Below are 12,550 nucleotides of genomic sequence, written 5' to 3'. Positions count from 1 at the left end.
TATGCAGAACTAGGTGGAAAATTACTTTCAAGCTAAATGGGAATAATTATTCCATCAGATGAAGATAAATAATTTCCTTGAAGTAGCACCATTTTGTACTTAGTCTACTATCTGTCATTTCCCTCTTCTTCTTCTGTTTCCCCTTCATATTATCTAATAGAAACTGTAAAGATGCATCAGAATTTTTTAAAAAAAACAAATCAACCAACTCCCTCAAAACTGCAGCTAATAATATCCCAAAATGCTCCTAATGAAGTAAGGCTCCAGTAAGCTGGGAGCCAGAATTAATCCTTCATGTGAAGACAAGAAGTTCCCACACTGAGTGTTAAGTATCATTTTTGCATCTCTGATGTCACAAAACAAACATCTATCTATTTTTTTTTTTTTTTTTTTTTTTGGTGCAGTCTATATAGATAACACATTCCTTTATTCACGGTTGCCTTCCTTCTCCTTCCTCCCCCCTCCCCAGTGATGAGGCAGAGTGGAGTTTACCAGCTCATCTGACTTCTGTGGCCTTATGTTTGTCAGCTGGTGGCCTGCTTGGCTTACATGTAGGGTACCCAGGATTTTAGGAGGCTCCCAGACAAATATTATTAAACTCTTAGTCAGACAAGATTTAGAGAATCCTGCTTAACGTGGATGAGCCCATCCATAGATCTATAGTTTAACAAACACACATTTACCTTCCTTAATTTTGATCTCTATTAAAACATAGCGTATAGTGCTATAACGTAACTGCATAAAGTGCTATAAATCATCATTTTAAAAAAAAATCAGAAAATAAAAGCTGCTATATAATGTTGGAGTTTATTGAAATTACTCTGTTTATCACAATCAATATGCTTTACCAGGAGCAAGGTGTTTTGGTGTAAACATCACAGTTTCTTGAACTTTTATTTCTCATTCTACTTGAGACCGTTAACATTTATACGAAGGAGACAGAAACCATACCGTTTAGTTGCAGTAAGTACAACGTGAGGTTGTCTGTTAGCTAGCTTCTAGGATGGGAAGGAGTTGCTTCTGTTTTCCTCCTTGTTCACTTATGTCAACTTTTTGCTTCAACCTTTTTCTGAATGCTGGAAGGGAGGAAAGGAATCCGTATTTACTGATTCCTAAATAATTTGACAGAAATTGACAAGAAATAATGTTCTTGTTTTCAAGGCTAAGCAGCCTAAACCATGGCGCAGAAATGGATTCTGTTAAGCTGGGAGCAGATTATTTTGGAGGTGGAAGAAAAACCTTGTAGTAACCCTAGCAATTCTTTGTGTACACACAAATGAGCGTGATCTTCAGAGAAAACATGCATCTGTCTGCTGTTTTAGCTCAGGCCCATCTCCAGATTGAGATCCCAAGTGAAGAATTATCATAACTTGAACCTTTATTTCCTGGAGGGTGCATGTTTCACACACTGTCCTGCTGTGGCCGGGAATGCGAGAGGCTTGCGTCACCGCGGAGATCGCACTGTTATATAAGTGATATCCTAAGGAAAGGCCATGGCAACAACACATCCCTTTCAGGGAAGATGTCTGTGAAAGCCTGACTGTGACCTAGAAAAGATGGTGGTAGGAGGAATTGCTTACAATAAGCCTTCATTGAATTAGGAATCTGAATACTGGTGAAGTTTTACGAAAGAACTAAGTCTAAAAGAGCACAGCAAAGGTGGAGGCTTTCGAGTATCCCTTGGCCAGCAGCAACTGGTATTAGTAATTCTTAAATAAACAAAAGCCCTCCAGCTCTTATGCCAAGGCAAAGGCTCGATCTCTGGGTTTGTGAGTTCTCACAAAATCAAGAGAGCCAGAGCTTTGCCTGAGAGCTCGATATAAGTTCTTGCTACTCAGCACTTGGAGTAAAATATTGTAGCAGAGCACAACTCTGACAAAACTAGTTGAGAAAGAGGAGGAAGAATACATACACAGCTTATCAAATCGATCTATTTTATAAGTTTTTCCCTAAATTTTGAAACTTGGAAAAAGTTCAGGCTATTTTAGTAAGACTGAGTCAAAGCTTCAGCTTGCAGTTTAATTGTGCCTCAGACCTCTTTCACAGAGGAATTAATTATTTCATAAGTTAGAAAACACTGGTGCAGTACAGAGGGATTTTTTTCTTTTGAAGTCATGAGGTTTTTATTGATTTGAGTTGGGGGGAGGAATTAAGGATTTGTCTTATCACAATACTTGTATTGCTTTTTCTGCCCTTCAAGGTACCATGCATCATTACATATTAGTTAAAGGTTTTCCTTCCTTGTATGTTTTTAATTGGAATTGTGAAAAGAGGATCAAGTTTATCTGAGCAAGGACTTTATTATCCACTTTAATCAATTTAAGGGCAAGCTGAAAAACTACCTTGGAGTGTCTCCCCAATCCCCTAGTTATACTGTCCTTTTCTTTTGATTGGGGACATCACCAGCTCCTTGTGGTCTTTCTCTATGAAGTTCTAGTTGGTAACAATAATGGCTTATTTTGCTTGCAACCCTTTTTAAGCCTGTAATTCAAAGAGGCTTGTGTCTTAATCCACTTTGTATGTCCCCAACTCTATCTTTGCAGCTCGTCCCATCACTTAATTCTTTCAAGTCTCAAATGTGCCTTGTTAATGACCTGTGATGATAATGTGGTATGAGGCCTATGAATCAAGAAAGCATTATTCAAAACTTCTCAGCTAAAACTTTCTCCAGACTTAGCAACTGTTGAGCATCTTATTTGTCACACCCAGTCCTGGGTAGATAAATGCAAGCATCCCCATGCATATTGTTTTGAGACATAAAACACTGAGATCTAATACAAAGCAAACAAATAGCTTTCTTGCTTTTTCTTTCTGTTGTTTGAAATTCCTTTTTGGCACAGTGTATACATACTTCTTTCAGCCACATAGCAATGCAGCTGAAAAAATTGTCACAAAGTTCAACAAAGGGAAAGTGAGAGCCAGGGCTGAGTCATTGCATGTATGAGAGCTGGGAGGAGGAAGCATTGGACTGTACTGACAGAGATTCAGAAAATGCTGAGGAATAATCTATCCCAGAGGACGTTGGCAAGCTATCAAGAAACAAAACAAGAAACAAAATAAACCATGGCTCCACAAAGGGATGGAAACCACCCCCCACAAAGTCATCCAAAGAACTTTCCATCACAAGATGAATATCAGTCCAACTCTCTAGTTTTCCCAAGATGAGGCAACCACAGCATTGACAGTCTTAGCAGTTCATGTAAAATATTGATCCAGCAGATGTTATACAGATCCATCTAGGCTGTTCATATGAGCTGGTACAAAGATGCAGTTCAGCAGATGCTTGGAATGGCCATGGTGAAACGCTGTGTGTGTCAGGGAGCTGGGTGCCTGGCAAGGGAAGAGGCCAACAGGTAGCAATCACTTTCTCTGACAAAGTCTCAGTCCCTTAGCACCTGAATGAGGGCCCAGCAGGTCCAGTGAGAACAGCCAGGTCTAGACATGAGTCCAGTGACCACCAGAGAAGTCTAGTGACAAGACAGGTCCAAGGTCATGTGAAAAAGTCAAGGCAAAGGTCCAGCTAGGTACAGCATACCTATCGTGTAGCTCAGAGAGGGACCAAAGGCATCTCTCAATCCAATGGTTAGAGGGTACCTGAGTGGAAATCGCAGATGAGGCTTTGCACAGCCCTACTTCTCACGCCTTCCCCATTCCTATGGAACTCTGAATCAAGGTTATACATCTGTATTGCCATCACAGCAGACTTCAGGCATAAGCAAATGAAGCTGTAAAGAAAAGAAGAGGTGATAGAGGAGGATTATAGAGGAAGGCGATTACGGAGACATCTGAAGACATCAGTGTATCTTGTACTTAAACAGAAAGAGATACACTGCAACCTGGAGAAACCTGGAACTTGGTCCTGTGACATCTTGCATAAATTTGCAAGATAGTGTGGCTTTTTGGCCTTCTGCTGTCTTTGTAGGTATCCATGATGGGGCACATCCTCACATCTATGCATAAAGAGATAGTTGTAGTCACACCTAATTAGCTCCCTGTCTCAAATGGAGGACCATCTGAGTGTCAAAGACATGAGGAATCCTCTGGTATATGGTTATAATACAGTTTTGTTTGCTGAGCAAGGTCCTTTTTTGTCTGTTCCTTTTTTTTTTTTATAAAGTTGCCATTTCTTTAGAAAATGAACTCTTTTCTTATAGACTAGACTGTATTTTCAAATTACATGCCTATGAGCCAGTTGCATAAAAACTGTCTCGTTTCTGCGTCCTTTTCAAGTTCACTTATGCATTAAAGTACCTGCTGTACTATTCTTGACTATGCCGGTATGCAAACTGGTAAAACTGAGCTCCACTCTATCACACCCTGGACAGCCTAGCTGAACACGTGAAGGAGATACTACCACTTGGGACTTTACAGGATTAGTGGGAACTTCATGTAAGATTGAAGTTTTATGATAATCATGTTCTTCTGGATCACTGTCTGTGAGCCATGTGGAATACTTTGGCCTTAATTATCAGCCAATTTATTTCTTGTTTCTAGTTTACTTGAGGTTACTGTGCAACTGGAGTTGCATTTCTCTTTTCTGATGGATGGATATTTTGATTCAAACAAATCAAGAGCAGCATCTTTAAGTACCTCAATTTGTGTATTTGGGCTTCAGGGTGTCTTTAACAAAAGTTTTTTTTAAAAAATCTCTTTCTAGGGTAGCTCTGCCAGATTAAATGTTCCTTTGATATATTCCCCACCCCGGGTGATTTCTTCCTCAAAGATATTGTGTTTTATTATATGGTGGTAACTGTTTATTAGCAGCTCTGCCAGAGTTGCTTCTTGAGCTGCACTAAGCCAGGCTCATATGTTTTCAGGACAAATGTCAGAACATCCTCTCCCCTGTGTGCTCTAGAACAAGTTGTTCCAAGAAGCAATCCTCCTAAGGTCAAACTTTCTGATATAAGACAAATTTAGAAGAGACTGGTGGAAATCCTACATTATGATTTTATTAGATTGTTGTGCCTTTCATCTCCCAGTGTTTTGTGCTCAGTGTGTTCTTAGTAGAGATCAGTGGCATGTAACTCATGAAAGGTACCATGGTTTTCTGAAAACTAAAATCTGTAGTTTTCACTGTATGGATCTGGCTGTGCAAAATTCTGATAAGATTCCCTGAATCTTTGAGATGTTCCTTATCTCCGTAAGCCCATTATCCTTTTGGCTTCCATTAATGAGTTTCACGAAGAATAACTACAGCTGAGCGAATGTAGGGGTTCCCTCATTTTCTAGTCAGTAGAGAGAAAGAGAGAAGTTTTTTTTTTCAGTAGGAAACTGTATGGCTAAGATGGAGAAGAGGAGACTTTTCTGGAAGAAACTTTTGGCCATAGAGGGGGCCTAATATTGACTTGAAGGGATTCATGCCATTGCAGTGGTGCTTTTCTTTGTTACAGGCATCCCGTGGGTCTGAAATTTCACAGTGTCTTAGGAACTCCAAAATATTTTGGTCTAGCCCCTCTGAGATAGCTATAAGAAAATGACTTTGAGGTCTGGGGGGAAAGGCAAGGATCCAGAATACTGGAAAAGGGCAAGTATGAAAGCCTACCTCAAGAAAGAGATACAAAGGAAAAGGAGGAACTGTGAATTAAGCCACCGTATTAATAAGTTGCAGATCCTATTGCTAGGACAAGCAACTAATAAGCTGTTTGATACTGCATATGGCAGTTTTCAGATATATAACGGACTTGTTAGTGCTTCCTAGCCTACATCTCAACTGTATGCTGAGAGTTGCACATTTGTGGGATGCTTCCCTGATACAGGCCGGAGGATTATTAACTACATATAACTCTATTACAGTAAACCCCATTATTGCATCTTTTAATGCACCTGAATGACAAAACATGATCTAATAGCAAAACAAAGCCAGAAACTGCAATTTTTTGTAGGAAATGCCTGTTACTTAAGTCAATAGCATCCTGTCCTTAGTAGGTCTTTGAATTTAACTTTCTTTTTATTTTGAAAGTTCAAACTTCTCCTGTCCTACTAAGGCTAGTGGGTAGCTGGTTTGAGTTCTGGGGCTTGGTGAGCAGTCAACTCCACTTTCCAAAAGCTGGCCTGAATGCCTGTCTTACATAGATATCTAAAGTTGCCATTGATTTGGTAACAGCAATCCTACTCTTGAAGAAGCTGGCATTGTCTCTGGCTTGCTTAGGTGGAGCCTCAGCCACTTGGCGCTCCTGTAGCCCCCTATTGCTGCTGGCTCCCTCTCTGAATAGAACTGTCCAAATTAAATAAAGTGGAAAGATAGAGCTGGATTTCTTGGCATGCTGAGAATTGTTCGCTCCTTCCCTGTGGAGCAGGTAATAACGACTGAATATAGCTGTCTGTGATGGCCTAGTGCCTTGGGATGTATTTATGCATCAGAAGACCTAGTGAGGTAGAAAGCAAAGTTGTTTATATGATCTGCAGAGCAGGTGGGCTCTCACCTGAGTACTGGCTGGCAGATCTCATCACCATAACAAGGACACTGCTTCTATTAGCAAGACATCACCTTTCAGTGCAAACCTTTCGCCATAGAGTCTATACCTAGATTAACAGTGTCAGCTAGATTTTTGAGAACTGTCTTGTCATGACCTTCCATGCAAATTTTATTCCACAAGTTACAGTTACCCAGACTGCAAGCTTCAAGCAGGAAATTTTTGAGCCAAGTCTCATTCTTGCTTTTATTAGTGTGAGCGCACTGATGTTCATGGGGTTGTTGAGGAGGGTAATTGTACTTCTGGGGTTTCCAGAACATGTGTAGCAAGTTCAAGACCTAAGCCCATTTCAGGGTGACTAAACACCTGCAGCTCCCTAATGTATGGGTTTGGGGATTTTTGTGGTAGTTTGACCTATGCTTATACTTTGATATATTTGAACGGTCCTTTCAATTAATGTTATTAATTGAATAAAATTTCCCCACTCGACAGAAATACCAAATATTCTTCAGTTTGGGGAGAAGATCTGTCTGGCACTTTAAGCATTTAATGGTAAAGGGAACGGATCTGAGTGTCTAAACAGGAGTATCATAGAAGAATAATTTCAGGGTGGTGCTTTACAGTTGCTGTACAGAGTTGGTAGCATTTTTTGAGGCAAAAGGAAGTTTAAAGAAACTTTTTTTTTTTTCCAGAAGTAGTGGTAATATGTTTTGTGCTCCATATGAACTTTGTGGGGTTTATGATGTTCTTGTAAACCAAAGATCCTGAGCTTGTCATCCTGGCTGGCAAATGGGGGAAGAATGGGAAGGCAGCAGTGGAACCTCCTGGCCCTGGGGACTGTAGGCATCTACCCTCTCAGGACCCTGAATCCTTCTCTGCTAGCCTAGAAATCCTCCAGGTGAAGTGTGTCGGAATGAGAAACCTTGGAAATGTCGAACACTGGAACAGGAGCTAATGGGCCTTACGTGATCTTCTCCATGTCAAACCTCTGATTTTTAGTTTCAGGATGATTTTTTTCCCATCTGTGTGGCACAGAGCCTCAGACAAGCTGGCAGGAGCCTGGGCATGTTTCCAGTAGAAGACAGGTTTCCACTGTAGTTGGCCTCTTACTGTTGCTAAATGCTTTGGTTTGATGAATCAGCATTTTCCTATGGAAAAACATTCCTTTGGAGAATTTCCAGTCAGAATGAAACCAAGATTCAACATATTGCAAAATCCCTCCAGAACATGATTTATTCTATGTAGCTATACTTATAAGCAACTTTACTATTCCTTGCTTTCTCTGTATAGTAAAAAAGAATGAACAGATGTAAATATCATCGTTATAGGTGCTTTTAACAAGGATGTCTGTTTTTGCCTCTTGCAAGATTATGCAGGGTATAGATATTTAAATATAGCACCTGGAAAGGAGATGAAATTCTTTCAGCTTTCTAGGTGGTGAAATAGTGAATTTTGAGACCTTATTTTGCAGTGCAGCAATATCAGAGGTCATGGAAAATAAAAATAAATTAAACAATTTAATATTTGCTTTGAAATTTCCTTGTAAAACAGACTTAAAACTAAACACATCTTAATTAAAAACATAAATTTGATCAGACATTTGTGAACATATGTTTATATTCGGCTTTGGTTCATTTTGACTTCGTTTCTTCTGGCTATCTATCCTGGACCAAAACATAGCTCAAGCTGCTGGAAGAAGTATAACCATAAATCAGCGTGTGTATGAGTAACATTCAGAGCGATAAATACAGCCCTTCTCTTGTGCCTCTGTGAACGCAGTAGGTTTGAAGCCAGCCGTTATCTTGGGCTTATAATTGTGGCATGGCAGCTAGACGCTTGTCTTGCAGATTTACATCCTTAATTTCGCAAGTTTGTTGTTCCCTTAATATGAGCATAGTTACATGTTTGATTGCATGTGTAACTAAAGTAGCCCCTTCCACTTTATCGGATTAACAGCTTAATGCTTTTGAAACACCCTGCTCCTACAGGATTTGCAGAGGGTCTTTTCCAGTCCGTGTCAGCTGCCTACCTAGAATTCGGTTAAGCTATAGCTGATCTTTTTGCCTTAAGGTGAGGCAGCAAGTTAAAGGTGATTCAGTGAGCTTTGGCATCTCTTTCGAAGCAGCTGAAGTTGATGGATGAGCTCCATGCACAGCCTCACCTGGGAAGAATCTCTCTCTGAATGGAATTGAAGAGGAAAAAACGTATCACTTAAGTTGCAATTCGGAGAGAAACTCTTTGCCCGCAATAAGAATGACAGAAGCAGAGGAGGTAATGCAACTTGATAAGCTCCTGTGAAGAGAGATCCTGAAGTTGAGTTTGCAATAGAGATGTTCCTGCAAGAGGCATGGTCTGCATCTGAGGAGTATGGAATCGCCACACAGGCTGGAACTGGGGTGAGTTGGTCTGTGACTGCACAGGTTCTGCCATTCAGAAATATGTGTGTTTCAACGGCGATGCAGTTAATGGGTGGCTGTAAGACTGCTCAGTGCATCTTCTAGAGGTGCAAGAAGGTACCATTCTGCCACTAACTAGCAGCCTATTGAGACAAGACTTCTCTAGCACGTAAGACTTTATCCTTTCACACATTTAAAATAGCTTGTTGCTTAACGCTGTTGTACTCCTCTGTATCCCTCCTGTTAGGCCTGCAGTGTTGTTTATGCTGTGTGGAGGCAGAAAAGGAATGCTAGTTAATTGAGGTGTGATCAGGGATGTGTCTGAAAATGAGCAGTAGCAACAGCAAGATGCAATCCCTTTATTTAACATGTCCCAAATGGAGTCAGAAAAAACCTGTCAACTGTAAAAAGGAAAAAACATTTGCGTTATACCTTTTATGGTTCTGAGCTGCAGTAGACAAGCGCAAACATACTACAGCTACTTGGAATTGTTTAAAGTAGCTGTTTGCCACGCTTTACATAGATCTGGAAAGAACGAACACAGGGAACTGTGGGATTTAATTAGCCTTACTTTAATTGGAAATAAATCTGAGGCATTAGTTTCCAGTCAGTTACCTAAAGTCCAAGCATGTTTACATTGAGAATGAATGATTAACATCTTTCTTTAATTGGAGGCTCATCCACTTAGAATATTGTATGCCAAGAGAGCTAAAACTGACTTTTTCCCAATGTAGCGGTCACATAGAACATCATTTAAAGAGCTTATTTTCCGCACTAAAACCAGTACTCTGATTTCCTAAGAGACTCAGGATTTGCAGCATGGACTGCAACGAAGCTGACTCAGCTTGATCTGAGCCTGAAAGTCACCAAGTTGAGTATATGATTGCTGGGTATCTTTAGACCTTGATTACGAAGACAACATGCCATGAGCCATACTGATGACAAAACCTGCTGGTAAACAACCTATGTAAAGGTGAAGGATAAAGCTGTGAATGTGAAGCTGTGGGAGTGAAAGAACATGGGGCAAGAAGAGCATAGGGTCACAACAAGATGGGGTTTCTCTTCACCTAGATCTGTGAATGTTTGTTGTGTCTGGAAGTGTACCTGCTTAAAGAAGCTCTTCCAAAATTCTGTGCTCTGCACTCTTTAAACACAGATTAAATATTTTCCAGGGGGCAGAAGGTACCCAAACATTACTGGAGAATTTTCAGGGACAGGATTGATTTTACTTCTACTTAAAGAAAAGGCTCCTTTTCAGTCTGTGGTTGAAAGCATAATTTGAGCTCATCTGTCGGGTGCAAAGTTCTCTCAAAACCTCTCATGCAGGTAAGGTCAACTTGTTACAGGACTATAGCTTTCCAATAAAGACCTTGATTATTTGGAAAATGCTAATTCAGGATATCCACTATGGTCTGTGGAATTCACAGGACATGGTTTGCTAGCCTACAGTGGCTTGGAAGCATAACACAACTGGAAGCACACCACTCATTTCTTCTGAAGACCTAAAACCATTGCAGACTTCTTTAAGTATCCAACATATTGTTTAAGCAAAATTATGTGTGTGAATATTTTTGTAATAAATTGATGTAGTAATTTTGTATGAATATAGATATTCCTAAAATTAATAAAAGATGCGTAAAAAAAAAAGACAAAGCCAGGTTTTTCTGATTTTTCTGCAGGCTGTAAATACTGCAGGTACTCCTCTTCTAGGTCAGCATAGCTGCCCTGTGTCATAACAGAGCCACGTTCACCCTGTATAAGCAACCAGTCAAAATGCTTTTCTGCAATAACTTTCAGTAAACTTACATTTTGTTTTATCCAGTTTAATTGAGCCTTTGGCTCACATTTTGAATGCAGATGGTTTTATATAAATCTTTAATGAATGTGTTGAACCTGGGTCAGTTAAGCTGCTTTCAGATGATTTAATGCTGACTTCTGCAGTTACCAAGATCCCAACTTGTGACCAGCCACCAGTGTTTTACTATCTTGCAGAAAAATGATACTACTCAGGGAGGGAAATTAAGTTTGTGTTTGGATAGTAGATAGCTAAGTAGGGAGGTTTGGTTTTTTTTCTCTTTCATGTATATATATGGTTGTCAAATACTTTAGAAAGCGTCTTGGTTTCTAAAGGTAATGAAGCAGTTTGTTACTAATAGAAATGTTTAAAGTAATCCAGCTATTCTAGCAATGCATGCAGAAGCTTTGGAAATTTTTCTAAAATTTATTTTTTCTGTGGAAAAACAAGTTCTGTTAGCAAGCCAGCTCCTGCTTCCAGCACTGTTCTAGGCCAAACTATTCTGAATTGGTCCCAGCACCAGCTGTCTTTTTCGGTTCAGATCAGAACAAAGACTGAGCTTTGAATAATAGTAGCTTGAGCTTTTCAGCTGTTTGTGACTGCTTCAATTTTGTGCTTAAATCACTGATGATCAGCTGATGATTACTATTCCATGGATGTTCAAAGTCCCAGTGTCCCAATGTGTGAAATGAATTGGTGTGCAGAGCAGCAGAAAAGTAATCATAGCCTTAATCCTCTCTTCTGTATCCTTTATTCTGTCCCTGATGCAATGAAAAAACTAAGGAGAAGGTGAACGTGAACATTCTACTACTACATTTTGCCTGCTTTTAGTAATAGATTTGCATTTATTAAATTAGTTTTTCTAAGAATATTGACCTATGACACAACAAAAGTATCTGGGTACTCAGAGGGTGGTTCTGGAAGTGGAATGCAAATCCTTCTTACCGTCACAATTTATCCTAATCTTGAACATTGTATCATATTAGCAAAACATTTATAGTGTGAAAGATGTATGAGTCAAAGTATTACACTAATAGTTTAAATAGAAGGCAAGCCAGAATTTTTCTGCGGTGTTCTGTGATGTGTATATATAATGGAGTGAACAACCAAAAGGAAATTTGAATGTTGTAAATCATACTGTTGCTCAACCCACCATCAGTAATCAGGAGAAAGTTTACACAGCTGCCTCTCAGCAACTGCTAATAATAAAGTATATTTCTGCCTTCCTGTACCCAATGGTAATATTTTTACCTGGGTGACCAGCAGGACTTGGCTGTCAACGTGTGGTGAAAATGTCACTCACTTTCCCCCCACCCCCCACCCCAAGTAAGGATTTTGTTGCTTTCTTCTGTTTTTAATGTTGACAGTTGTTGACAATATTTGCTTGCTTGGGGTGCATTCTGTCTTCACCCCATGGTTGCCCTGCAGCTCCCATGGAACTGCATACCTCCTTCCCTGGTGGCAATGAGGATGCTGTGGGGTGACTGGGCTGTACAGTAGGTCTTGCACCGACATGGAGTCAGGGTGCAGCAGACCGAATGCTAACACCCAGAGACTCGGAGCGTTCTTGGAGTGTCCAGTCTAGACTTGATGTCCAAAGGGCAAGGTAGGATTCAGGATGATGCCCAGCTCTGTCCTGGGTCTTTTAGATTACTATGGACAAATCTTTTTACCATTTTATTTCTCAGTTTCCCCACAATAAAATGGAAAAACACTATTTCCTTTATCTGAAAAGTGTGGTTTTAGTGGCAGAAAGTAGGATGAAAGTTAAGTGATTTTATTATTAAATATTGGCAGTTATTTCTAGAATACTATCAAGAATTTCTGAATACTCTCACTTCTTATAACTAGGCCTATACAACCTCAGTTCACCTCCCTGTGCTGATGCCTCTAGATACTCTTCCAAAGCTGCTGCAGGGATTTCTGTGGGGCTCTGATATTGTTCT

This window comes from Falco biarmicus, chromosome 13 (genome assembly GCF_023638135.1).
Source record: "Falco biarmicus isolate bFalBia1 chromosome 13, bFalBia1.pri, whole genome shotgun sequence".
NCBI classification, from domain to species: Eukaryota; Metazoa; Chordata; class Aves; order Falconiformes; family Falconidae; genus Falco; species Falco biarmicus.
This window is presented reverse-complemented; position numbering follows the sequence as displayed.